The following is a 26,276-nucleotide window of genomic DNA, read 5'->3' on the forward strand; positions in this document are numbered from 1 at the left end:
CAAGCAGCAACTGCAAGTACCATAATTTAATTCTGTTCTGACACTACCTGCAGTTAGCATCAGACACCATAGATTAAGAGCCCTGTCCCAAAAGACATCTCACATTAGATTCCAGTTCCAAAGTCCAGGTGCCCAGGTTACCCCCACTTTTGTCCAAATAGGCTGTGAAGTCAAAGGTTCCCACAATCCTCTCTTCCAGTTTGATAATTTGCTAAAATGGCTTGCAGAACTCATGAAAGCACTTTACTTACTATTACCAGTTTATTATAAAGGATACAAACTGGTAACTTAGGAGCAGACAAATGGAGACACGCATAAGGTAAGGTCCTGGCACCTTCATGCCCTCTCTGAGCATACCACCTTCCCAGTACCTCCATGTGTTCTCCAAACCCCTTTATTTAAGAGTTTTTATGAGGATTTCATTACATAGGTATGATTGATTGAATCACTGGCCATTGGCGATTGAACTCGACCTTCAGCCCCTCTGCTCTCCCCGGAGGTCAGGGTGGGAGTAGGGAGAGTGGGGGTGTGAAAGGTGCTGAAAGTTCCAACTCTCTAATCCTGGCTTGGTCTTTCTGCCACCAAGCCCTATCCCCAAGCTACCCAGGGCCTTCCATGGCCCTATTGAGAGAGACTTGTTCCGAGTTACAAAGACACTCCAAGAGTTTTATGGGCTCTGTGCCAAGAACCAGGGACAAAGACTAAATATAAAGTTCCCATTATACTACGCGTGTTGTCGGAATAGTTTTCTTCACAGGGCAGTTAAAAATAATAGTTCATTCTTTTTTGAAAAGAAAAGTCAATAAAACCAAGATGTATTTATATCACTCTGGTTTCTACAATAGGATTATTGGATGAAAATACTAATGTCGTTAAGGTTTTTGTTCAACATTTCATCCCTATAACATCTTTCAAAATCCTCTTTAGCAATAATTTATTTCTCAGTCTTAAAAGCAAATATAGAATCTCCATCTTCTATGGATCGACGATCACCAATCTTACTGGATAATGCTTTACACTTAGCTCTTCTCCTATGTAACATAATTTCTGAAATGCATAGAAAATTGTCCTGGTCCCTCTAGGTTAACATTCTGGCAGCCTGAGACCCACAGTGAGCTGCCTTACATTTACTCCACTGATTTTGATGTATGATATAGGTTGAATTGTGGCCCCCAAAAGATGTCAAAGTCCTAACCCCAGTACCTGTGAGTGTGAGCTTATTTGGAAATAGAGCCTTTCAGATGATCAAGTTAAGACGAGGTCATCAGGGTGGGCCCTAATTCAGTATGACTGAGTCCTGAGTAAAAGGGGAAATTGGGACACAGGGACAAACATATTGAGAGGGAAGAACACACATAGGGAAGGTTAGAGTTATGGTGCCAAAAGCCAAGGAACTACCAGCTAGAGAGAGGCTTGGGACAGTTCCTTCCCTGGCACCTTCAGAGGAGCTGGGCCAGCCAACACCTTGATATCAGACTTCCAGCCTCCAGAACTGGGAGGCAAGAAATTCCTTTTCTTTTTTCCCAACGATCAATGGCATTTTATTTGGGAAGTTCCTATGTATTACACAGTATTAACATCCTTTCTTTCATCACCCTCCTTAAAAAAATCAGAAAGATTTAAAAAAAATTTAACATATGAAGTCTTAGTTTCTCTAAAGTCTTAGGTTTAAAAAAATACTTAAGTGGTACTTCTCCTTTATGAGACTACTACTTTTTAAGGAGGATTCATAGTCTGTCCTTATGCTCAGTACAGATTTCTACTCCTTTCTGGGGAAAAAATGCTCAATGCTTCTGCTTCCTTTTAATAAATTCATTTTTTAATTATTACACATTATCATTCCTGACTCGACACCTTCTTAGAAACTTTCAAATTACTTACTGTTTATTACCAAATTATTAAGCATAATACAAGATTGTCCAATATAAAATTACTTAAAATAGATGAAATCCACACACATCTGCATTCCCTTGTGTTTAGGGAAGAAGGCCACAATGCCATTGCCTTCAGGAGATAGTGAGTGCTGCTCTGTGGTCGCCCTGTCCACATGAGTTCTCTTGCTCTCCAGGGGTGGCCAGGCCATTACAGGACTGGATCTGCTCATTGGAATGACATCCAGAGATTCCAGGAAACACTTGATCACCCAGCTTTAGGCAAGTAGAGTGACAACATGCAGCCCTGCAGAAGGAGCTCTGCCTTTATGCTTAGCAAATCTTGATAAGCTGGTTCTAAATGTGATTGGTGTTGGAATTGTCCTTTTGGTGCCCCACTCCTAATATTTAATGTGTGCCTTTTATGCAGCATATTGTTATATTTTTAATATCTAATCCAATTGTCTCTAACTCTGTAGATAAAATTAATCTGTTAATCTGTGTATGTGTATATATACACTTTGGGAAACTTTGTTTTTAACAACTTATTTTAGGATTCCAATTTATTATGCTTTCTCTTTATTTCCAGTGTTTTCCCTTTTGGCTCTTATTGAATTAAATATATATATATATATATATATATATATATATATATACATATATATATTTTACTATCTTTATTTGTTTAAAAGTTATCCATTATATTTCTATTTTTTTAATTGATTATCCATTAAAAATATACATACTTCAATTCAAATCCGAGGTTAATAAGTAGCCTGATCTTCTGAGTAAGACTGGGAACTTTAACTCTCCTCCAATCTACTCCATTTTTGTCTTGCATGGTATCATCTCGTATATAATTTCCAGCTTTTGAAAAATAAATATTTTATCTTATTATTTTTATAATCAGCACTTAATGTTTTTTAATTTTATTTTTAAACCATTATACAGTAAAATCGACTTATTATTTTGGGGGTACGGTTCTATGAATTTTAAGTTTCGCATAGATTCCTGTAATCACCACACCAATCAGGATATAGAATGGCTTCATCATCCCCCAAAGCTCCCTTGTGTTGCCCCTTTATAATCAGACACTTCCCCTGCCCTCAAGGCCCCTGAAACCAATGATCTGTCCCCATCACTATAGTTAGCCTTTTATATTTCAATTTATCTTTCATATTCTTTTGAATTCACTTTTTTTTTTTTTTTTGCGGTTTATATCTCTTTATTAGTCTTCTCTATTTGGTAAAGTTTCATTCTCATATTTTTCTTTATTTCTTTAGACATAATTTCCTTTAGTTCTTTGGTAATATTTAAGACAGCTGATTCAAAGTCTTTGTCTAAAAGGTTCAGTATCTAGGCTTCCTCAAGGACAGTTTGTACTGACTGTTCTTTTTATTTTTTTTTCTAATATGTGGGCTACACTTTCTTGTTTCTATGTATTCCTCATAATTTTTTGTAAAAGATTGGACATTTTAAATAATATAAAGTGACAACGCTGAAAATCAGATTTTCCTCTCTCCTCAGGGTTTGTTCTTGTTGTTGCTTGTTTTTGTTGCTGTTTGTGTGTTTGACAACTTTTATGAATAAATTCTGTCTATATTCTTTGTTGTATGTGGCCACTGAAGTCTCTATCTGATTAGCTTAATGGTCAGCTAATGATTAGACAGAGAGTTCCTTAAACAATAAGGAGTCTCCTAATCTTTGCCAAGGGCTCTGCATACACACTGGGGCATGCCTTCAACACGCAGTCAGGCAGTTGAGAACTCTGCCTTAGCCTTCACTTCCTGCTGATACAAAGCCTAAAAGTCAGCCAGAGGTGAGAGTTGGGGTCCTGAGCATGCAAGCTGCCCTATGTATGTGCATGGCTTTGATTCCTTGGAATATATTGGAGCTTTCCATAGCTCCTATGGATAGCTCATTTTCCAGATTTTCCTTTTGCGTTAACCTATAGTTTACCCCAGCTTTGTGTGGTTGTGAAATTAGACAATTGCCGCTAAACATTTTCAACAAACACCTCTTAGAAAAGGGGTTTCTCTCTGGATGAGCACTGAATCAAGTCTAACAAAGACAGCTTTTAACTGGAGTCTTCCAGGGAACCCTCAGACATGTCAATTAATGGCAATTATCTGAAAGTGAAGCTCTGAAGTTTCACCTCCATTATACTCCTGGTGACTGTCAGGCTGCTCATTTTTAAGGCTTCTGCAAAACTGGAGAGAAAGAGATGGGAATAGGGCAAGTTAAAGCTTCATAAAGCTTTCTGTTCTTACTGAGACTTGGCTGCTTTTCTTGCATAAATGCTCCCCAGATTCTCAACTCTGGTTAATTTCCAAGGTTCTTAGATAGTTGATTCCGAAAATTTTTCCAGTTTTCTCATAACTTTATGGAACAGAGAAATTTCAGAAGTCCTTATTCCACCATTTTCATTGACCTTAAACTGACTTTGAGGATTTTATCTCTATCTCTCCACAAAAGCTCTGTTAACAAGATCTTCAGTGATTTCCATGGTTCTAATCTCAAAGGTCAATTATAAGTTCTAATCTTATCAGTTTACTAGTAGAATTTGGCCCTCACCTTCTTGAAACTCTTTCTTTGCTTGGGTCCCTGAACTTCACATTCCCCTCATTTTCTTCTTCTTATACTAACCATTCATGTTCCATTACCTTTTCTGTTTCCTCTCCTCTCCTTATCTTCCAAATGTTGAGATGTCTCATTCTTTGGGGAATGGTATGCAGTCTTGCGTCTGTAAATACCAATGATAGCCTGACACTCTTAACGAGCACCTCCAGCATTCCTCTCCTAACCTCTGTTATCTATCCGATGACATACTCAACATTTCCATTTGAATTTTTCCATTTGAATTATATCCACCTTAACAATGTCTAAAAAACGACTGTGGATCTTTTCCCCCAGCCTACACTTCCTACAGTCTTTCCCACCTCAGCAAATATTGCTCAGGCCAGGGACTTTGAGGTCATCCTTGACTCCTCATTTTCTCCCACAGGCCACACCAAATTCATCCGTAAACATGTTGGCTCTATCTTCAGAATATATCCCTAACCCAATCAATTTTTATGACCTCTACCATGATGTAAGTTTCTATCATCTCAAAGCCGAATGAGCATAATTAGCCCCTACCTGTTCTCTTTGCTGCTATCCTGGACCTGATAAGTCTATTATCAACATGGCAGCTGAAATGATGCATTTAAAATTCAACTCACATCTTTTCTTGCTCTCTGATTAACTTTCTCTGCAATGGTTCCCATCTGTAGGAAAATCAAACATCCTTTCAGTGGCTCAAAAATCCTGTGTAATCTTGCCCTCTGTTTTCCATGTACCCTCTGCATCTGTAACTCTCCCTGTCCCTCCCTCACTTACTCTTTCCTCACTGGCTTCCTTAGCCTTTCTCAACAGTTTGGGCCCAGGGCTCCTGCCTGTAGTACTCTTCTCTAAGAGGCTACATGGTATGTTTCTTCACCTCTTCCAGATTCTGCTCAAGTCACCTTCTCACTGGTGCTTTCCCTGACTACCCTGTTCCCAAAGCTGACCATTCCTATTTCCTTTGGCAGCTCTATTTTTTTTCTCCTTAGCATGTATCACTACCTATAATACTATAGATTTTACTTGTTATCATTGAGTATTTATTCAAATCCCCACATGAGCTGATCCAAACTGGTTTTTTCCAGGTTTTTACCTCTTCTCTTTCCTAAAACATTGTTTGGGAGCATGGGTGTAGCTTCCTGTATCATGATGAAGAGGAAGAGAAAGAAAAGTCCTCAGATTCATGCAGAGCCCAGCAGCCTCACTGGTGGGGTAGCTGGATTGGTCTGCTCCCTGATCCTATCTGGCCTTTTGGGGTGATATGCCATCACCTTCCTTGGAGTCTGTGCTCCTAGCCATAAGACTGTCACCTCAAATGGTTTTTTCCTCTTGAACCAAGGCTCTAACAATCCACAGATGTGTTGAGAGTTCCTTTGCTGGAGCACATGGGAACTCTTCCTATTCTTTTACCCAAGAATGTATGATTTATTCATCGCTAAGGGTAGTAGATTATACAAACAATGTATTATGCCACAAATTCCAGCCCTGCTCCTGTTAGTATTTGAAAATCTGATGCCATATCATAAAAATAATATGAACAGTAACACTAAAATTTATTGGGAGTAGTTGAAACAATAAGATCGAGAACTTGTCGAAATAATAAAATACAAAGTATTTTTCTTTTTAAGAAGAGAAAGAAATTTGGTATTCATATGAAATGGAAACTAAATCCTTTTTGGTAAATCCTGATCTAACCAATGCAGCAAAGTAATATAACAGGATGCATACCATCCTCAAAATTGATTACAGCCTCAAGTTAAACATATTCTGAATGGCCATATATAGCAATTTTCACTGCCCTGTTATAAATGGACTACTTCGCAATGAAATATGGTGGAATAAATTAATATGTATACAGCACTCAAAATGGTGCCTAACATACTTTAAGCACCATATGCGTAAGCAATTATTATTCATTACAGAACACAAAGCAGTGTGCTCCATTATGTATTTTACTTTCCACATGAGAATACTTTATAGTAACTCTGTAAATCTATCGACTTTATCCCAGCAGCTAATTTAGAACTTTTTGAAGCCTAAATGAACACGTTGTTGAAACCATGAAAAATTTATACTGTCATGCAGGTAAATTTTCTGATTGTGTTGCATTTTAACCAGGACCCAATTCACATTTAACCAGCATAACCTTTATTAGCTGAGGCTCGTCAAAGACCAAATTTGAGCAAAGGGTTTGTTTGTTTGTTTGCTTTGTTTTCTCATTTTGTTTTGTTGAGGTATTTAGCACATACTTTAAGAGAATGAGTCAGACAATCTAGACTCTAAGACTATATGACTTAAAACAATTTGGGGGGTTTATGTCCATGAGTCTCTGTTTGTCCTGTTCATTTGTTGCTTTTAGGCTTATATCCCATGTATAAGTAATATCATGTGATTTTCAACTTTTTCTGTCTGGCTTATTTCATTTAGCATGATAATCTTGAGGTCCATCTATGTTGTTGCAAATGGCAGTATTTCATCTCCTCTTATGGCTGAGCAATAGTCCATTGTATATATGTACCACAACTACTTTAGCCAATCATTTATTGTAGGAAACTTCAGTTGCTTGATGTCCCGGCCACTATGAATAATGCTGCTATGAACATCGGTGTGCAAATATCTTTTTGGATATGGGTTTTCAAGCCTTTGGGGTAAATACTCAGTAGAGGGATTGCTGGATCATATGGTAGGTCAATTCTTAGTTTTTTTGAGCAACCTCCATACCGCTTTCCACAGTGGCTGTACCAATTTGCAGGCCCACCAGCAGTGTTAAAGGGTTCCTTTTCCTCCACATCCTCTCCAACATTTGTTATTACTTGTCCTGTTGATTATAGCTATTCTAACAGGAGTGAGATGGTATCTTCATTGTGGTTTTGATTTGCATTTCCCTAGTAGCTAGCGATGTTGAGCATCTTTTCATATATTTGTTGGCCATTTGTATGTCCTCTAGGGAAAAGTGTCTCTTTAGGTCCTCTGCCCATTTTTTGATTAGATTGTTTGTGTTTTGGTTGTTATTAAGTTATATGAGTTCTTTGTATATTTTGGATATTAGGCCCTTATCGGAGGCATTGCTTGCAAATACATTTTCCCAATCGAATGATTGATTGTATATCTTGTGGACAGTTTCTTTTGCTGAGCAGAAGCTTTTTAGTTTGATGTAGTCCCTTTTATTTATTTTTGCTCTTACTTCCCTTGACTTTGAAGTCAAATTCATAAAAACCCTCTTTAAGTCCAAGGTCCTTGAGTTTAGTTCCTGTGTTTTCTTCTATGCATTTTATTGTTTCAGGTCTTATATTCAGGTCCTTAATCCATTTTGAGTTAATTTTGGTGTGTGGTGATAGAAAACAGTCTAGTTTCATTCTTTTGCAGGTGGCCTTCCAGTTTTCCAAGCACCATTTATTGAAGAGGCTTTCCTTTCTCCACTGTATATTTTTGGCATTTTTGTCGAAAATTATTTGCCCGTATAAATATGTGTTTACTTCTGGACTCTCGATTCTGTTCCACTGGTCAGTGTGTCTGTTTTTCTGCCAATACCATGCTGTTTTGATTACTGTCACTTTGTAGTATATTTTGAAGTCAGGCAGCGTGATGCGTCTAGCCTCGTTCTTTTTTCTCAGGATGACTTTGACAATTCGAGGTCTTTCGTGCTTCCATACAAATCTGATGATTTTATGTTCTATTTCTTTAAAGAATGTTAATGAGATTTTGATGGGGATTACATTAAATCTATATAATGCTTTAGGTAATATGATTATTTTAACTATGTTGATTCTTTCAATCCAAGAACACGGAATATCTTTCCATTTCTTTGTATCTTCTTTGATTTCTTAATAGAGTCTTGTAGTTTTCATTACATAGGTCCTTCACATGTTTCGTTAAATTTATTCCTAGGTGTATTGCAAAAGAAATTATTTTTATTCCTAGGTGTATTGCAAAAGAAATTATTTTTTCTACTTCTTTTTCTGACACTTCGTTATTAGAGTATAGGAACACTATGGATTTTTGAACATTAATTTTGTATCCAGAAACTTTATTGTATTTGCTTGTTGTTTCTAGAAGTGTTCTTGTGGAGTCTTTAGGGTTTTATGTAAGAGAATCATGTCGTCCTCAAATAGTGACAGTTTGACTTTTTTGTTTCCTACTTGGATGCCTTTTATATCTTCCTCTTGTCTGATTGCACTCGCTAGGACCTCCAATGTTATATTGAATGACGGTGGAGATAGTGGACAGCCTTGCCTTGTTCCTGATCTTAGAGGGAAGGTTTTAGTTTTTCACCATTAAGTATAATGTTGGCTGAAGGATTGTCATATACGGCCTTTATTATGTTAAGGTAGTTTCCTTCTATATGGATTTTGTTAAGTGTTTTGATTATAAATGGATGCTGCATCTTGTCAAAGGCTTTTTCTGAATCTATTGATATGATCATATGATTCTTATTTTCTAATTTGTTTATGTGGTGTATCACATTAATGGATTTGGGTATGCTGAACCATCCCTGTGCTCCCGGGATGAAGCCCATGTGATCATTGTATATAATCTTTTTAATATGTTGCTCTATTTGGTTTGCTAGTATCTTATTTAGGATTTTTGCATCTGTGTTCATGAGAGATATTGGTCTGTAGTTTTCTGTTTTGTGTTATCTTTTTCAGGTTTTGGTATCAGGGTGATATTGGCCTCATAAAATGAGCTGAGAAGTCTTGCCTCCTCTTTGATTTTTTTGGAACAGTTTGAGGAGAATAGGTATTAAATCTTCTTTGAATGTTTGATCAAATTCACTGATGAAGCCATCTGGTCCTGGACTTTTACTTTTTGGTAGATTTTTGATGATTGTTTCCATTTCCATACTGCTGATTGGTCTATTTAGATTTTCCAGTTCTTCTTGATTCAGTCTAGGAAGATTTTATTTTTCTAAGTACTGTTCCATTTCTTCCAGGTTATTCAATTTTGTGTTACATACTTTTTCATAGTATTCTTGTATGATCCTTTGTATTTCTGCAGTATCTGTCATACTTTCCCCTCTTTCATTCCTGATTTTGTTTATTTGTGTCTTTTCCCTTTTTTCTTTAGTGAGTCTAGAAAGGAGTTTGCCAAATTTATTAACTTTCTCAAAGAACCAGATCTTTGTTGCATTTATTTTTTCTATTTTTTGTTTGTTTGTTTGTTTTCAATTTCATTTTTTTTCTGCTCTAATTTTGATGATTTCTTTCCTTCTGCTGACTTTAGGCTTCATTTGTTCTTCCTTTTCTATTTTTTTAAGATGAAGCGTTAGGTTGTTTATTTGGGCTCGTCTTTGTTTTTGGAGGTAGGCCTGTAATTATATGAACTTTCCTCTTATGACCGCTTTTGCCATGTCCCAAAAGTTTTGATATGTTGTACTATCATTATCATTTGTTTCTGTGTATCTCTTGATCTCTCTTTTTATTTCTTCTCTGATCCAGTTATTCTTCAGTAGCACGTTGTTTCATCTCCATGTATTTGTGGTTCTTCCTGCTTTCTTTTGTCAGTTGATTTCTAGTTTCAAAGCATTATGATCAGAGAATATGGTTGGTATGATTTCAACCTCTTATATTTGTTGAGGCTATATTTGTGTCCCAGTATGTGGTCAATTCTTGAGAATGTTCCATGTGTACCAGAGAAGAATGTATAAGTAGCTCTTTTGGGATGGAAGGCTCTGTAAATGTAAATTATGTCCAGTTGATCTAATGTATCATTTAAGGATGTTATTTCCTTATTAATTTTCCATTCGAATGATCTGTCTATATCTGACAGTGGAGTATTTAGGTTCCCTACTATGATAATGTTTTGGTCTCTTTCTCCCTTTAGTTCTGTTAGTAATTGCTTTATATATTTCAGGGGCCCCTGAATGAGAGCATAGATATTAATAAGTGTTATGTTCTTGGTGCATGATTCCCTTTATCATTATGAAGTGTCCCTTCAGTATCTTTCTTTACCTTTTTGATTTTGAAGTCTATTTTGTCTGATATTACTACCATTACTCCCACTTTTCTCAGAATGTCACTTGCCTGAAACATCATTTTCCACCCTTTCACTTTGAGTCTGTATATGTCTTTGGAGCTGAGATGTGTCTCCTGGAGGCAGCATGTTGTTGAGTTTTGTTTTTTGATCCAATCTGTAACTCTGTGTCTTTTTATTCATGAATTCAGTCCACTTACATTTAGTATGATTATTGAAGTATGAGGTATTTTTATAGCCATTTATCTTTTGCTTTCTGGTAGCTCAGTGTTTTAATTGCTTCTTCGTCCTCTGTTTCTGTTTTCTTTATTTTCTTTGGCTTTTGTGGGTTTTCCACTTGTCCTTCTTGGTTGATGTTATATACTTCAGTTCTGAATCTTTGGTGTGTGGTTACCATTATGAATATGTAAAGAATAGTTATATATATATACAGTTGTCCATTTTCTTCTGCATGTGTCTTATCTCCATTCTCTGTTGTGAATTTGGATCTTTGCATCCTCCCCTCTTCAGTCATTGTTATCTCAATTTATCCTTATGTATGCTGAATATTCATTACCATCTTGCTATAGCAATTCTCTTCTTATTGTTTATGCTTATAATATCCTTTTCTTAGTAAGGATTGTACACCTCTGCTTCTACTTGCCTGTTAGTCACTTTACTCCTAATTATGTATTTTTTGTCATTTTGTTTTAGGTGAGCTGACGCCTTTCAATGTATCCTGTAATGCAGGGCTCGTAGTAGAGAATTTCTTCAATTTTTCTATGTCTGAAAAGGTCTTTATTTCTTTTCCATATCTAAAGGAGATCTTAGCTGGATACATTATTCTTGGCTGGTAGTTCCTTTCATTTAATAGTTTGAATGTTTAATTCCATTCCTTTCTGGATTGTAAGGTTTGTGCTGAGAAGTTCAATGATAATCTAATGGATTTTCCTTTATAGGTTACCGTCTTCTTTTTTCTGGCTGCCCTGAGAATTCTGTCTTTGTTGTTGATTTTTGATAATTTCAATATGATGTGTCTTGGTGAAGGCCTTTTTGGATTGAGATAATTGGGTATTCTGTTGACTTCTTGAATTCCAAGCTCCAGTTCATTCCTTAGATTTGAGAAATTCTTGTCCACTATTTGTCTGAAAATGCTTTCTAATCCCTGCTCCTTTTCCTCCCCTTCAAGAATTCTTATTATTTTATGTTTCTTCTCCTGATGGTAACAGCTAGTTCTTGTATTTCTCTTTCATTATTTTTCATTCATCGGTTTCTCTCTTCTTCTTTCTGATATTTCTAGATTTCTGTCTTCGATATCACTGATCCTTTCCTCCATTTGTTGACTCTATTTCTTAAGCCTGCTATTTCATTTTTCAACTCTTGCAGTGTGTTCCTTATCTCCAGAAGGTCTATTCAGTTCTTTTTGAAGGCTTCAACTCCTTGTTAAAGAACTCATTCTGCTCATCTAGTTGTTTTTTCAATTCCTGAAATTGTTGATATGATTCATTTCAGATCTCACTGAGTTTTTTCAGCAATACCATCCTGAATTCTCTATCATTTAAGTCATATATTTCTATGTCTGGAAGCTTATTTTCTGGAGATTTTTCTCTTTCTTTCTGAAATGGCATATCACCTTGGTTGTTCATGGTGTTTAATGGACTATTTCTCTGCCTGGGAATTAATGGAAGTGTGTTCTGCTTTTTTTTTTCCCCCCCAGAAAGATTTATTATACAATGTTCCCTAGCCTGTTGCAAATAAGGTGTTTTTCTTTTGGTTTCCAGTAGGTGGTGTCTAAGCCTCTTGGATCTCTGCTTTATATAAAGTGTTAATAATGTCTTTTTTTTCCCTTATAGATGTTTAATCATGCTCGCTACCCTCCGGCTCTGTTCCTGTCAGTGTTAGTGACAGTTTCGGTAGTGTTTGCTCAGATTCCACTGGGGCTCCGTGTGCTTCCGTCTCAGAGGGTATGGGTGGAGGGACAGTCTGGGATTGGAGTTAGAGGCTGTGGCTCAGCCTTAGTTTTGCAACCATGACTGGTAAAAATTAACTGTTGTTTCCCTGCTGTCCCTGCTTTTCTGCTGTCCATGTTTCTCTGCCTTCTGCCCTGTGATTGGACTCTGCCACCAGCTACGTGGAGCTCATAGCACTCTCAGGCAGGACTATTCAGGGAACTCACCACTCCTTCGCCCCTTTCCCGTCTTTTACAGGGAGCTCTGGCTGCAAGAGGCAGCTTCTTTGTTTCTCCCAGTCCACCGCCTGACACCTGAGATTCTGACCTGTGGTAGCTCTTGGTACAGACCTCACAATCAGACATGGTGTGCAGTTTGGGTGTTTTTTTTTTTTAGTTTTAGGTGTTCAGCTTATTGTTGTTTCAAGGGAAGAGATCTGGGATTACCTCTCACACCGCTATATTTAATCCAATCTGATTGATATTTATAAAAAATTCCATGCAAAATTCCTTTCAAAAGCACAAGAAAATTGTGAGAATAGCCTACATTTTGTGCCATAAAGCAAGTCTCAATACATTTAAAATGACTCAAGTCATACAAAATATGTTCTCTGACTACAATGAATTAAATTAGAAATTGACAGTGAAGGATCACTGGAAAATCTCCCAAATATCTAGAAACTAAATAACACACTTCTAAATGATCTGTGGGTGGAGAAGAAATAATAGAAATCAGAACTTATAGTATTTTGAATTGAATGCAAATGAAAACATCATATATCTAAATTTGCGGGAATGCTACTGAAGCAAATACTTAGAAGGAAATCAATAGCATAGATGCCTATATTAAAAAACAAAGAAAGGTCTTAGATCAATGACCTCAGCTTCTACTGAGAGAGCAAATTAAACCCAAAGAAAGCAGAAAGAGGAAAATAATAAAGATCTGAGAGGAATTCAATGAAGCAGACACCAGACAAACAACAAAATTAAATCTTTGAGAAAATTAATAAAAATTACAAATCTCTAGCCAGAGTGACACAAATTACTAATATTAGGAAGGAGAGCAGTCATATTATTACAGATTATATACACAGTAAAATATATTAAAGCAACATTTTGAAGAACTTTATGCTGACAATTTCAATAACTTGGATATATCTGGCTAATTCCTTGAAAGACAAAACTATCAATGGTTATCCTGGAAGAAATAGATAAACTGAATAATCTTGTATCAACTAAAGAAATTGAAATTATAATTAAAAATTTCCTCTTAAAGAAAAAGCCAGACTCAAAGATTTCACTGATAAATTCTACAAGTCCTTTAAGGAAGAAATAGCATCAATTCTACATACAGTCTTTCATAAGACTGAAAACAAGGAAATATTTCTCAGCTCATCTATGAGGCCAGCATTATCTTAATACCAAAACAATGCAAAGACATTACAAGAAAACAAAACTATAGGCCAATATCTCTCAGGAACTAGATGTAAAATATTCTAAGCGACATTTTCACAGATCAAGTCCTTTAGATATAAAAAGAATAACACATCATGACCAAGTGGAGTTTATCCCAGAAACACAAGTTTTGCCACAGAATGTCACTGGCTCTTCCATTCCCATACTATTATATGGATAAGAGTGTCATGGCCTTCCATCCCATTTCACTCTCATCTTTTCCTAAGGGTCTGTTACTTTCTTCTAGTTATGTAACAAACTATCCAGAAACTTAGTGGCTTAAAAACAACCACTCGATTTTAAATAACAATTTAAAACCAACAACCGTTTTTGAAACAATGCTTTGATTTTGCTCATGATATTGTGGGTTAGGACTCTGCACTACATGGGCGTAAGTAGGGTGCTTGGCCTGAGCATTTCCTTCCAGATGGCTTCTTTACTCACATGTCCAGTGCCCATTTGCCTTTCTTGGCCTTTTTCCTCTCTTCACATGGTGTCTCACTCTCTAGAGCATCTTCACATATCTTGGACGTCTCATAGCATGATGACCTTAGGATGGTCACACTTCTTACACAGCAGCTCAGGGTTCCTAGAAGGCAAGTTAATGGTGACTGGTCTTAAAGGCTATGCTTGGAACTGGCATAGCTGCATGTCTGCCACACTCCATTGGTCAAAGGAGTCCCAGGCCAGCCCATATTCCAGGGGAAGAGAAAGAGACTCATTTCTGTGGGAGAAGTAGCAAAGAATTTGTAGCCATTTTTAAACCACCATATACATTTACCTCACTACTGATACTAATTTATGTGTTAGTTAGGGCTTATTTTTTGGAAGAAACAAAAATACACTCAAGTTTCCTTAAGGAAATAGAAATTCTTATATTATGGAAGAATATTGAGGAATGAAGAAGAGCCTGGAGGACTTGGAAATCATTGGAAACCAAAAGAGTTCCAAATGCCTTACAATTGGAGTCACTCAATGCATTAGTTCTAGAATAAGGTCAGTTTGAAGAGTATGGTCCTCCTGCAACGCATAACCTCCAATTGTTCTTTCTGTCATGTCGTGAGCCCTGGGAGGGTGTGCCTAGTTGGATAGACATAGTGCAGAGGCCCCTCCTCCAGGTTGTACTGGCATAAGTCATAGAGAGAAGCTGTCTCCTTTGGCTTTTACAGTGGCAGGGGGTGTATTTGAATGATCCTTCACCAGCACACAATAGAGGAGAAGTAATTCTCCAGAATATCAAGAACCTTTGGGATTCAGTGTTTGTTGGGCAAACAAATTTTAAATGCTCACTACAGGTAAGAAGGATAGATAAAATTATAGAAAGTTTGAAAATTGTGGGAGGAAAGTTGAGGTAATTCATATATGATGGCCAAGTGTTATGGATTGAGTTGTGTCCTCAAAATTCATATGTTGAAAGCTTAACCCCTTGTACCTCAGAATGTGACTATATTTGGAGATAAGGTCTTTAGAGAAATGATCAAACTAAAATGAGGTCATCAGATGAGCCCTAATTCAATATGATTGGTATCCTTATAAAAAGTGAAATTTGGAGATAGACACCCACACAGGGAGATGCCATGTGAAATGAAGGCAGAGATCAGGGTGATGCATCTACAAGCCAAGGAATACCACAGAGTATCAGTAAACCATCAGGAGAGCAGCCTGAAACAGTGTTGGATGCTTCATTAGAAGATTAAACTTGTACTTTTATTGCCTTTGCTTCATCCAAAAGTGCAACGATTCACTCTTAAAGCATTTATTACGGAAATCACACAAAAGAAACGTTTTCCTTTAATTTCAGGGTGAAAAATTAGGAAAAAAAAAATATGTAAGTTTTTATTTGGAAACTGAAGTTAAATCCAAAACAAATGCCATGGAAAGTCTGAAAAAGTACCTTTTGTGTATTCTTTAAATACAAAAGTGACGCGACACCCACTTTTGTAATATGAAAAATATCAATGTGTTTAAAGTAATACATGCTTATTGTAGAAAATTTGTATAATTCAAAAAAAGGGCACAATTTAGAAATAAAGACCATATTTAGCACTACCATCATGCAAAGCCAACTCTTTCTTTCCAGCATGTGACTTTCAGACTCTTAAATTCTCCCTCTTAATTAGGTGTATAAAAAAGAAAACAAAATTAGAGAAAGAGCACAGAGTCCTCTGAGGAAAGTAGGCAAGAATGAAATTTGAGTGGGAGAAAAACGACTCACTGAAAAAAATTTTAAATAGCTTTGTTAGACTATAATTCACACACCATACAACTCACTTAATTCAAGTGAACAATGCAGTGTTTTTTAGTATATTCACGGGGTTGTGAATATATTATTATCACAATCTAATTTTAAAACATTGTCTTGCTTATTCTAGAATTTCAAATAAATGGAGTCACACAATATTTTGTCTTTTATGACCAGCTTCTTTCACTTAGCATGTTTTCAAGGTTCATACATGTTAGAACATGTAACTTCATTTCCTTTTATTGTTGAATAATTTTCCATTCCACAGATATACCACATTTTGTTGATCTATTTACTGGTTGATGAACATTTGGGTACTTGCTGAAATTTTAAAATTAATTACTAAACTATCTTTTAAATATTTGAAGGCACAGTAGGTAAATGCTGTGCTTACCTCCTCTCAAAAACTACATCAAAATTACAACTAAACTATAGGACAACCATCATTGAAAATAGTCTGAAGTCTAGGTGAAAGAAGTCTTACAAATAAGACATACAGAGGGGGTGTCACCTCGAGACTGGTAGGCAAGGCAGAGACACAGAATGGGCTGGTCCCATTCTCACATGTGGCAGTTGAAAATTGGGAGAGATATCTTGGCTACAGAGGTTCCCCCCGAGGAGCAAGTGATCCCAGCCCCACTCCAGGCTCTACAGCCCAAGATTCCAGTACTGGGAAGATAAGTCCTCATAACTTCTGGCTATGAAAACTATGGAGATTATGACTGAGTGGGGCAGAGGGCTGTAGGGGTCCCACCCATGCACTTACTCACTGATGGACTCATTTGGCCTGGGTTCTGGAGCTGGAAAAGCAGCTCAAAGGGCACCAGGAACATATGAGGAAGAAGTAAATTGTCTGGCTTCAGGGTGAAGGCTGAAGGGGCAGCTTTCTCTCAGACAGAAGGGCTGGCAGAGGCCACTGTTCCTTTATTGGGCCTTCCCCCCACCCAGCATGCAGACACCCATAGCTGAGTCTCCATCAACCTGGCTAAGAGACTTTACTCTGTCCTGGCGACTCCCTGAGATCCTGTCCCACCCAACTTGCAGGCCCACCCAAGCAGTTTCCAGTGGCTTTTTCATACAAACAGCTTTTCTCGACTCATGGTGTGGACTTCCTTAAAATCTCAAAGTTTCACAAAACTTAAACTAGCAGCATCTGCCCTTGGAATGTCCTATATCTCTTGCTGAGCAGCCACAAGCCTGGCACTAGTGGCAACCAGCCTTGGTTCGCAGCTTGGCCTCTTGGAGGTATCTCCAAGCCCAGTATGGTAGCCATCTGCAGAATGCTGTGTGGCTTATGCCAGGTGGCTCTGTGCAGAGCACAGGCTGTGGCTGAACTTGGCCTGTGGCAGGGCCTCTCCCAGGAAGCCCTGGTGCTGACACACCCAGTGGCCAGCTTCATAAAGAGCAGGAGCACCACCCTGAATTCCAGGTTGACACATCTGAAGAGCAGACTGGGCAGGCACCATAGCCCTGCTAAAGCAAATTCTGCTCTGTAGGATCAGCCCTTGCATAACAGCTCCTTTCCTGCAGTCACCAGCTAGTCCTCACAAACAATCAGCACGAGGATCAATTTCTCCCACTGACCCACAAACAGCAATTAACGCTTAACTACAATAGGAGGGCATACATAACCCCTACAGATGACACACCTAGATCACCTCACTCAGGTGACAAGGGAGACTGTGCTACCACAGGACACCTACTATATAAGGTCACTCTACTAAGACTGAGAAAGCAGGAGAAAGCAGCCTTACCTAATGCATAGAAACAAACACAGGGAGGCAGCCAAAAAGGGGAGACAAAGAAACATGTCTCCAATGAAAGAACAGAACAAAGCTCCAGAAAAATAACAAAATAGAGACAAGCAATCCACTAGATGCAGAGTTCAAAGCACTGCTTTAAAAACAAAACAAAACAAAACAAAACAAAACAAAACAAAAAACCACTGGTTATAAGGATGCTCAATGAACTTAGAGGAAGAGTAGGTGAATTCAGTGAGATCTTTAAAAAAGTGATAGAAAACATAAAAAAGAACCAGTCAGAAATGAAGAATATAATAAATGAAATAAAGAATACATTAGAGGTAATCAACAGATTAGATGGAACAGATGATTGAATCAGTGATTTAGAAGATAAGGTAGCAGAAAACACCCAATCAGAAGACCAACAAGAAAAAAAGAATCCGAAAAAATGAGGCTAGTTTAAGGGGCCTCTGGGACAACATCAAGTGTACCAACATTTGCATCATAGGGGTACCAGAAGAAGAAGAGAGACAGCAAGAAATTGAAAACCTATTTGAAGAAATAATGATGGAAAACTTCCCTAACATGGTGAGGAAAATAGACATACAAGCCCAGGAAGCATGAGAGTCCCAAACAAGTTGAACTCAAAGAGGCCAACGCTAAGACACATCATAATTAAAATGCCAAGGGTAAAGACAAAGAGAGACTCTTAAAAGCAGCAAGAGAAAAGTAGTTAATTACAAGGGAGCTCCCATAGGACTATCAGCTGGTTTCTCAACAAACTTTGCAGGCCAGAAGCAATTGGCACATAATATTCAAAGAGATGAAAAGCAAGGACCTATAACCAAGATTACTCTACCCAGAAAAGCTATCATTTAGAATCGAAGAATAGGTAAGGAGCTTCCCAGATAAGGAAAAGCTAAGAGTTCATCACCATCAAGCTAGTATTATAAGAAATGTTAGAGGGACTTCTTTAAGAAGGAGAAGAAGAAGAACAATATGATTGAAAATATGAATAATCAAATGATGATAATTACATATCTATCAACAATTACTTTAAATGTAAATAGATTAAATGCTCCAATCAAAAGATAGGGTAGCTGAATGAATAAGAAAACAAGACTCTTACATATGCTGCCTACAAGAGACTCAGTTCAGATCAAAAGATAAACACAGACTGAAAGTGAAGGGATGGAAAAAGATATTTCACGAAAATGGTAATGAAAAAAAAAAAAAACTAGTGTAGCAATACTAACACCAGACAAAATAGACTTTAAAACAAAGGCTATAGCAAGAGACAAAGAAGGACCCAGTAACCCCACTCTGGTTATTTATACAAAGAAACTCAAAACACTACTTTGAAGGGACATATATGTTCATTGCAGAATTATTTACAATAGTCAAGATATGGAGGTGTCTATCAATGGATAAATGGATAAAGAAGAGAAGGCACATATACACAATGAAAATTTACTCATCCATAAAAAAGAAAGAAGTCTTGCCACCTACAACAACATGTATGAACCTAGAGAGTATTACGCTGAGTGAAATAAGTAAGACAGAGAAAGACAAATGTCATATGATTTTGCTTACATGTGGAATCTTACAAGGAACAAAATAAACAAACAAACAAAACAGAAACAAATTCATAGATATGGAGAACATTTTGATGATTGCCAGAAGGAAAGGGGGTTGAAGGGAGCTGGGTGAAAAAAGGGGATGAGATGAAGAAGTACAAATTAGTACCTATAAAACAGTCATTGAGATGTAAAGTATAGCATAAGAAATATAGTCAATAATATTGTAATAACTATGTATGGTGTCAGATGAGTACTAGATTTATTAGCATAACTTTGTTAAGTTAGATAAATGTTTAATATTGTTATGTCAACTCTAATTTAAGAAAATATTTTAAAAATAATTATACGTATAGATAATTTTATATATAACATACATAATTGAAAAAATTTCTAGCAAATTTACTCTAATTGCTATTTCGTAGCAGCTCATTCTTGTTTTATTGATACAGTGTGCACTTGGATCTCTCTGTGAATCATGACTGCAGTTCATATTGGCCAGGGTTATTTCAGGTTAAGAAAAGCCACAGTATGTTTTCCAGATATTAAGGATTTTGTTATAGAGGATTAGAGACTCAAATAACTATTGAAATGTAGTTCAATAGAGTTGGGGGAATAAAGGTAAGTGAAATATCTACTGAAAATTTTAGCTTGACTCCCCAAGGTAGGTGATTTTCAGGAGATTGCCAGGAGGCTGCTGCATTACTCATGAATCTTTGGAAGCTGCCATCTACTTTCACTCTGCAGAAGTGGAGTGGGTAGTTCTGTAGAGCAACCTGGGACATTATTCTGAATTCAGTATCTGGCCACATGTTCCACTATCACCGCCATCTCTGAATCTGTGTTCCTTATCTCTTGTAAGTATCTTTCATGGGCAAACACTATCCCAGAACCACTCAAGGAAGAAAAGCAACTATAGGACATATTTAGGGTGGACAACTGGGGAAACTTGAATATAGAATGGGCCTTAGACTATATTGGGAAAATATTTAATATGATAATGATACCATGGTTATAGAAAAGAAAATCCTCGCTGTTTGTAGGTGTAAGATGAAGTATTTAGTGGTGGTGTTGTGAAAGCCATAACCCATTTTATAACAGTTCAGAAAAAATATATGTACATAGACTTACGCTGGGAGGTCACAGCAGAAGAAAAACAAATGTAAGACTTGGGGTCATGACAAAACTCTCAAATGGGCTTTCCTACGCATTCTAAAAAATATCTTCTTTGATGTTTCATCTTAGTCAAGCTGTGTATTTCCCCTCAGACTAGCACAGCACTTAGCTCAAAGCAATTGCTCCATTATTTCTTGTTGAATTGAAATGTTCAAAGATATTAGGCCACCTTTGGGGTACAAATGGCTTGAATAAAGAAAGGCTCTTTTTCTTACAGAACAAGAAGTTTGGAGATAGAAGTTGCCTGTACAGGCTCAGTGGCTCCATGCTGCCCTCTGGAATCCCAGATCTTTCTATCTCCTCCTCCTCCATTCTTGGTGTGATGGACCATATTCACATTTGCTGCCTCCTGTCTGCAAGTGGCTGCAGTGGCCTTTAGTGGAATAAGAAGGGGAATAGGGTGGCACTAGTCACAGAAGCCTCCCACAAGACTTTCATTGACATATCTTTGGCCATAACTAGTCCTGGCACATTGAGCTGCAAATGAGTCTAGGAAATCAGTATTTAGCTATTCCAACCTTCCGTAGGGGAAAGCAAAGGAGTAGGGGTCATGTACTGAGTTTCGGAGGTGCTAACAAACAGATTTTACTTCCGATCATTTCCTACAATATCTAAATGCATCTTTTAAGTAGATTTCTTTAGTAGGTATCCATATACAAGTTAAAGGAAGACAAAAAGTTGAAAAAAGTTTAATCTGAATAATTGTTGAGGGAATGGATGGGCTTTAATTCTTTCCGTAAATATTTAACAAGCCACCAACTACACACCAAGCATTAAGCTGAAAACCAGGAGACAAAGACGAATGAGCATCCGGATGTTCCACATCCTTAGAAAGTTTACAGTGCAACAGTGGAAACAGCCATGTAAATAAATAGTTACACTATAATTTGGAAAAGACCCTATAAATGAAACACTAGTGATAAACTAGATGGGGACTCAGAAATGTTTTAGAGAAAATTTGGCACAAGTAAACCCTGGTGATGAGGACAGCTTGGCACCCAAAGCACTCGGGAACGACTCCATGTGATCATCTTGTGAGAGTCTGTACGTGTTCTTCAAAGAATTTCAATTTTTCAGCTTTGCAGAAAATGTGCAAGAGGTGGAGCCAGGAGTAAGACTTCTGGTTCTGCTCCTGATTAGCCATGTGAGAGCATGTTTGAAATCTGACTCAGGGAGCCCCTTGCTTTATCACTGCAATCTTAGCCCATTTCCCATTGTATAAGAACCACATGTGCTTGGCTCACTGGTTCTTAACTGTGGAGCTGACATGGCGGTTGGAACTGCAGCCATCTGCTAACACTTGGTGTATTTTTTGGCAGAACCAACCAGACATAACTTACTATAGCAAATTTGTACCTGGAAATCGTGGGGATGTGATGGCAGCTGAGCTCTGTGGTCTTTGAGGAGTCTCGCCAAACTGTGAAGTTAACATGTGTCCACATGGGAGGCTTTCCTAGGACAGAACTGGCTTCCTGATGACCGGTGGAACCAAAACAAACCATGATCAGGAGGAAAAGACTTTAAATCAGAAAATATTGAAATAACGTTGTATCTGCCAAATCGGTAGAGAGTGTACATTGTCATCAGTGCTCCAATTTAATTTTTTTAATAGAAAGTCTTCACCTCTCCTTTTTTGGTTACTTCAGCTTTTTTTTTGCTAGTGGTTTAAAAATGGCTTTTATTCCATGACATTATAGGAAAGGCGCTCTTGGAGCCATCATTTAGTTATAAATGACGCTTGCACAACTGTTTTTTATTTCCATTTTGTTTCACTGACTGAGAATGTAAATTGAACTTTAGTGCTCTTGTGCTTTCTTCTGCCTCTTTGTAGAAATGTGTTCTGAATTAAAGCCCTCGAATAAACCAGAGCAGGCCCAAATATTGCCCTTCAGCTTTTGAATAGCCTGAGAGCCAAAAAAAGATAGAGAATGTGGTTTTATGAGCCCCAGATGGCGTAGTGGGTGTCATGGATGTCTGTGTGCGGAGAGGTCAGGGGTTCAGTCTCCATCTGGAATTGCCTCAGAGCCACTTCACATTGCAGGAGTCAAGATGGGGCCTTGGGGGAGACACATGGCGCCTGCTCCACCTCACTACACGGTCAGGTCAGGGCCCAGTGCGCTGCCCACACCCTTGTTGCAGAACAGAACACTATGGTGAGCGACCTCCCCACAATCACCTGTCTCTACAGACTTTATCTTTGCTGCAAACGAACCCCAGATTAGCTTCTTCCCTGTTCATTGTTGGAACTCACAGCATCCTCTCGCTCACTCAGTCCTGAAGCAGATAGGAAGCTTATAGGGACATTTTCTGGTTGTCCCTGTGCTGTGGTCCTGGAGAGGGAATAACAAAAAGAAGTTTCTGAAACCATTTTCTGCTCCTCTCCAGAGCAGACATGAATCTAGACATGGTGGCATTTCATTTCACTTTTGAATAGTACTGATATGGTAAAATCATAATAGGTTTGTGGCCATGTTATTAATTCATGTATCTTTTTTCTTCCATTTTTTAAAATACTTTTTAAAATTGAGGTAGCATATATATAACATAAAATTTACCATCTTAACCATTTTAAGCATACAGTTCTGTGGCTTTAAGCATATTCACATTGCTATGCTACCATCACCATCATCCCTCTACAGAATATTTTGCATCTTGCAAAACTGGAACTCTGTTCCCATCAAACATTAGCTCCTCATCCCCACCTTCCCACAACCCCTGGCAATCTTGATTCATGAACTTTTGCTAGACTTTCAGGTATAAGCTGTAGGGTAACCATTTCCCTCTTTCTCCAGCAATCTGCATTTAGCCCACCCACAAGGAATCTCTTTCCTTTTGTTAAAGTTGGTGTCAGGGAAGTAGAGGGCAGGAGACTTCTCTGATGGGTATATGGGTGAAGCTGAGGGTACCTGGCTTATCCATGATTTTTGTAGGTAACAGGCTCCTCTGGTCTGGTCATTGGGTCTTCAGCCTTCTCAGGGGCTGTGGTCACTCATATCTGCCTATGACTGGATGGGGCTGGGGGAGAAAAAGCTCTGAGAAAGTAGAGAAAAAACCTTCTTCTCCAATCAGCTTTAACATAAGCGAAACTGATATATTGATCTCTGACTCTCTTATTTGTCAGTTGGTTCAGAACTTAAGAGAAGAAAAGAGGGGTGCTATCCATTGCCCCCAAACATCCACATGAGCTTACGAACATTGCGCATACCATAAGTTTTAAATTTCAAACTCACTTTAGTCAATTTGCATGCAAATCTTTGAAGAGTCCTTAATTCAACTTTCTGCTTAAGTTATATATCAGGCTTGGTGAGCAAGAGCCAGTTCCCTTATTAACAACTGGCACTTTCCTATTTTGCACAAGACAAACTAAATCTTGACCACCATTCTCCTGGCACTGCTGCAATTGCCCTTGGGAGAAGCAGCCAGGTGACGGATCACAAATCTGTGCCAGTTGTTGGAGAGAAGCTGCCCATGGGACTCATGAGTTAGTGCTCAAGTGGGAGGAAACCATCCTCTCTGTTGTTGTTGCTTCTTTTCTTTACATTTTTTTATTTTGAAATAATTTTAGACTTACAGAAAAATTGTACAATAGGATGAAATGTTCTTGTATAACCTCGCCCAGATTCCTACCACAAGGATCCAACCCAGGAAATCTGCATTGATAGGGTGCTTCTAAACAAACTACAGGTCTTATTTAGGTTTTGTCGATTTCCCCACTAATGTCTTTTTTCTGTTCCAGGATCTCTCCTTGCATTTGATCTTCTTCGTCCTGAGACAGTTCCTCAGTCTCCTCTGTCTTTCACGGCCTTCACACACTTTTGAAGAGCACTGATCAGTTATTTCTGTAGACCGTCTCTTGATTTGGATTTGTCTCATGTTGTCTCATGATCAAATTGAGGTTACACATTTTCAGCAAGAATACCACACCAGTGACGTTGTTCCTTTCTCGATGCAGTATGCTTCCTTGGTTTCATCATGTCTGTCTCTCTGACCCGTGGTTGACGTTACCCTCAATCCTGTGAGTAAGGCTCTCTGTTGGGGTCTCCACTGTGTCTTTATTAGAAGTGGGACATTTTGAGATTATGAAAATATCTTGTTTCAATTCAAACTTTCCCAATAATTTTCTCGCCCATCGGTGGATCTTGCCTACAACAGTTATTACTTCAGTATCTGCCTAATGGTGATTTTCTATTTCCCTAAAACGAAGATTGCCTCTGACTTCAGAATTATTAGTTACCATTCCAACAGGTGTTCCATGCAAAAGTCACTATTTTTTCCCCTAATATCTTACTACAATATCCTATTAATTTCTCTTGATTGAATGATTAAATTTATCAGTTATAAAAAGTTTAGGATTCATGGGAAGTATTGCCTGTATTTTGAGTGAATCAAATAAGCACTTGACAAATTGTAGGGGCTCCTTAAATTCTAATTGCTGTCATCATTCAGGTGCAGTATAATTATGAATACGTCATTTCATAAAGATGTCAGCAGAAATTTATTCAGAAAGAATTCCTTATGTATAGAATCGTGAAGAATATCTACTCCACAGAATTATTTTACATGTATATATAATTATTATATGCAATAATAATAATTATTATTCTTTTGTTTTTATTCGTTAAGTGGACCATCTTTAAACATTTCTTCTTTAAAGACTGCTTTTCTACTCTGAACTAACTCTGTCACAAATTAATTTGGTACTACTTTTAAGTTTTAATAATTGGTTGGTTACCTCTGTGTAGCAGGATTACGGGTGATTTTTATGCTTGATACTTTCCTGAACTTTTAAAAGTTTTAGACAATAGACATGTATTTCTTATAATAAAATTTTATTTAAAATATTTTACACATAATCCTTAAACCCCGCTTAACGAAGTAGAAATATCACTTTGTTGAAGAAACCTGATTCTGTTCCCCTTCCCATTCCTCATATCGAAATGTACAGTTCTTTTCCCTTGGGCACACACTCATTTGTTTATACATTAGAATGATGTTAGGGAGGTTATTTTGTTAGCTTGTAAAATACACACACTTTTATTCATAGTTCTTCTGAAAATAGTACCACCAGGAAAATGTGATCTGTTAAAATCTTCCCAATACAGTGAAGAATTTTAATTTACTTATGTTTTGGCTTTGAAAAACAAGGTTGCTTAAACAAATTCCCTCAAGACCTTGGAGTGTTATGGGCCAAGTACTGGATTAAATTAAACAAGCAGAGTTTCCTTACCCCAATGTAACTATGTAGGAGTATTAGCACTGCATTAAAATAGCATTTGTTCACCATGCTCTGTTAATACCTTGAATGGAATTTTAACATAAATGGGTTTAATTCAGAAAACTCTTTTTACAGAAATAAACCTTGGAAGCATTGTTATTCAAGAAAGCATTTAGAATAAAGCCACCCAGCCGGAATTCCAGTCGAGGTGGAATGAACTAAGTAAGCAGTCCTCTCTGACGGTTTAGGTAAAGCCCAGTAGAGGGGCAGTGAAGAGGCTGGCCCTAGGAAGAACCCCCAGCAGGGGCCCAAATGCCAGGGCCTCACAAATTCTGGTCCTGCAGCAGAGCTCATCTAAGTCCCCAAAGTGCTTATTTGCATAGAATAATAATAGTAATTCTATTTAAAATCTCCAGGCTGCTTACTTGCTTAGTGAAAGTTAATGACCCTACTCTGGGAGAAGGTTGGTGGGTAGGAGTGGGGCGGGGATAGAAGGAGAG

The sequence above is a fragment of the Pteropus medius genome, unplaced genomic scaffold (genome assembly GCF_902729225.1).
Source record: "Pteropus medius unplaced genomic scaffold, Ma_sr-lr_union100, whole genome shotgun sequence".
Classification (NCBI taxonomy): domain Eukaryota; kingdom Metazoa; phylum Chordata; class Mammalia; order Chiroptera; family Pteropodidae; genus Pteropus; species Pteropus medius.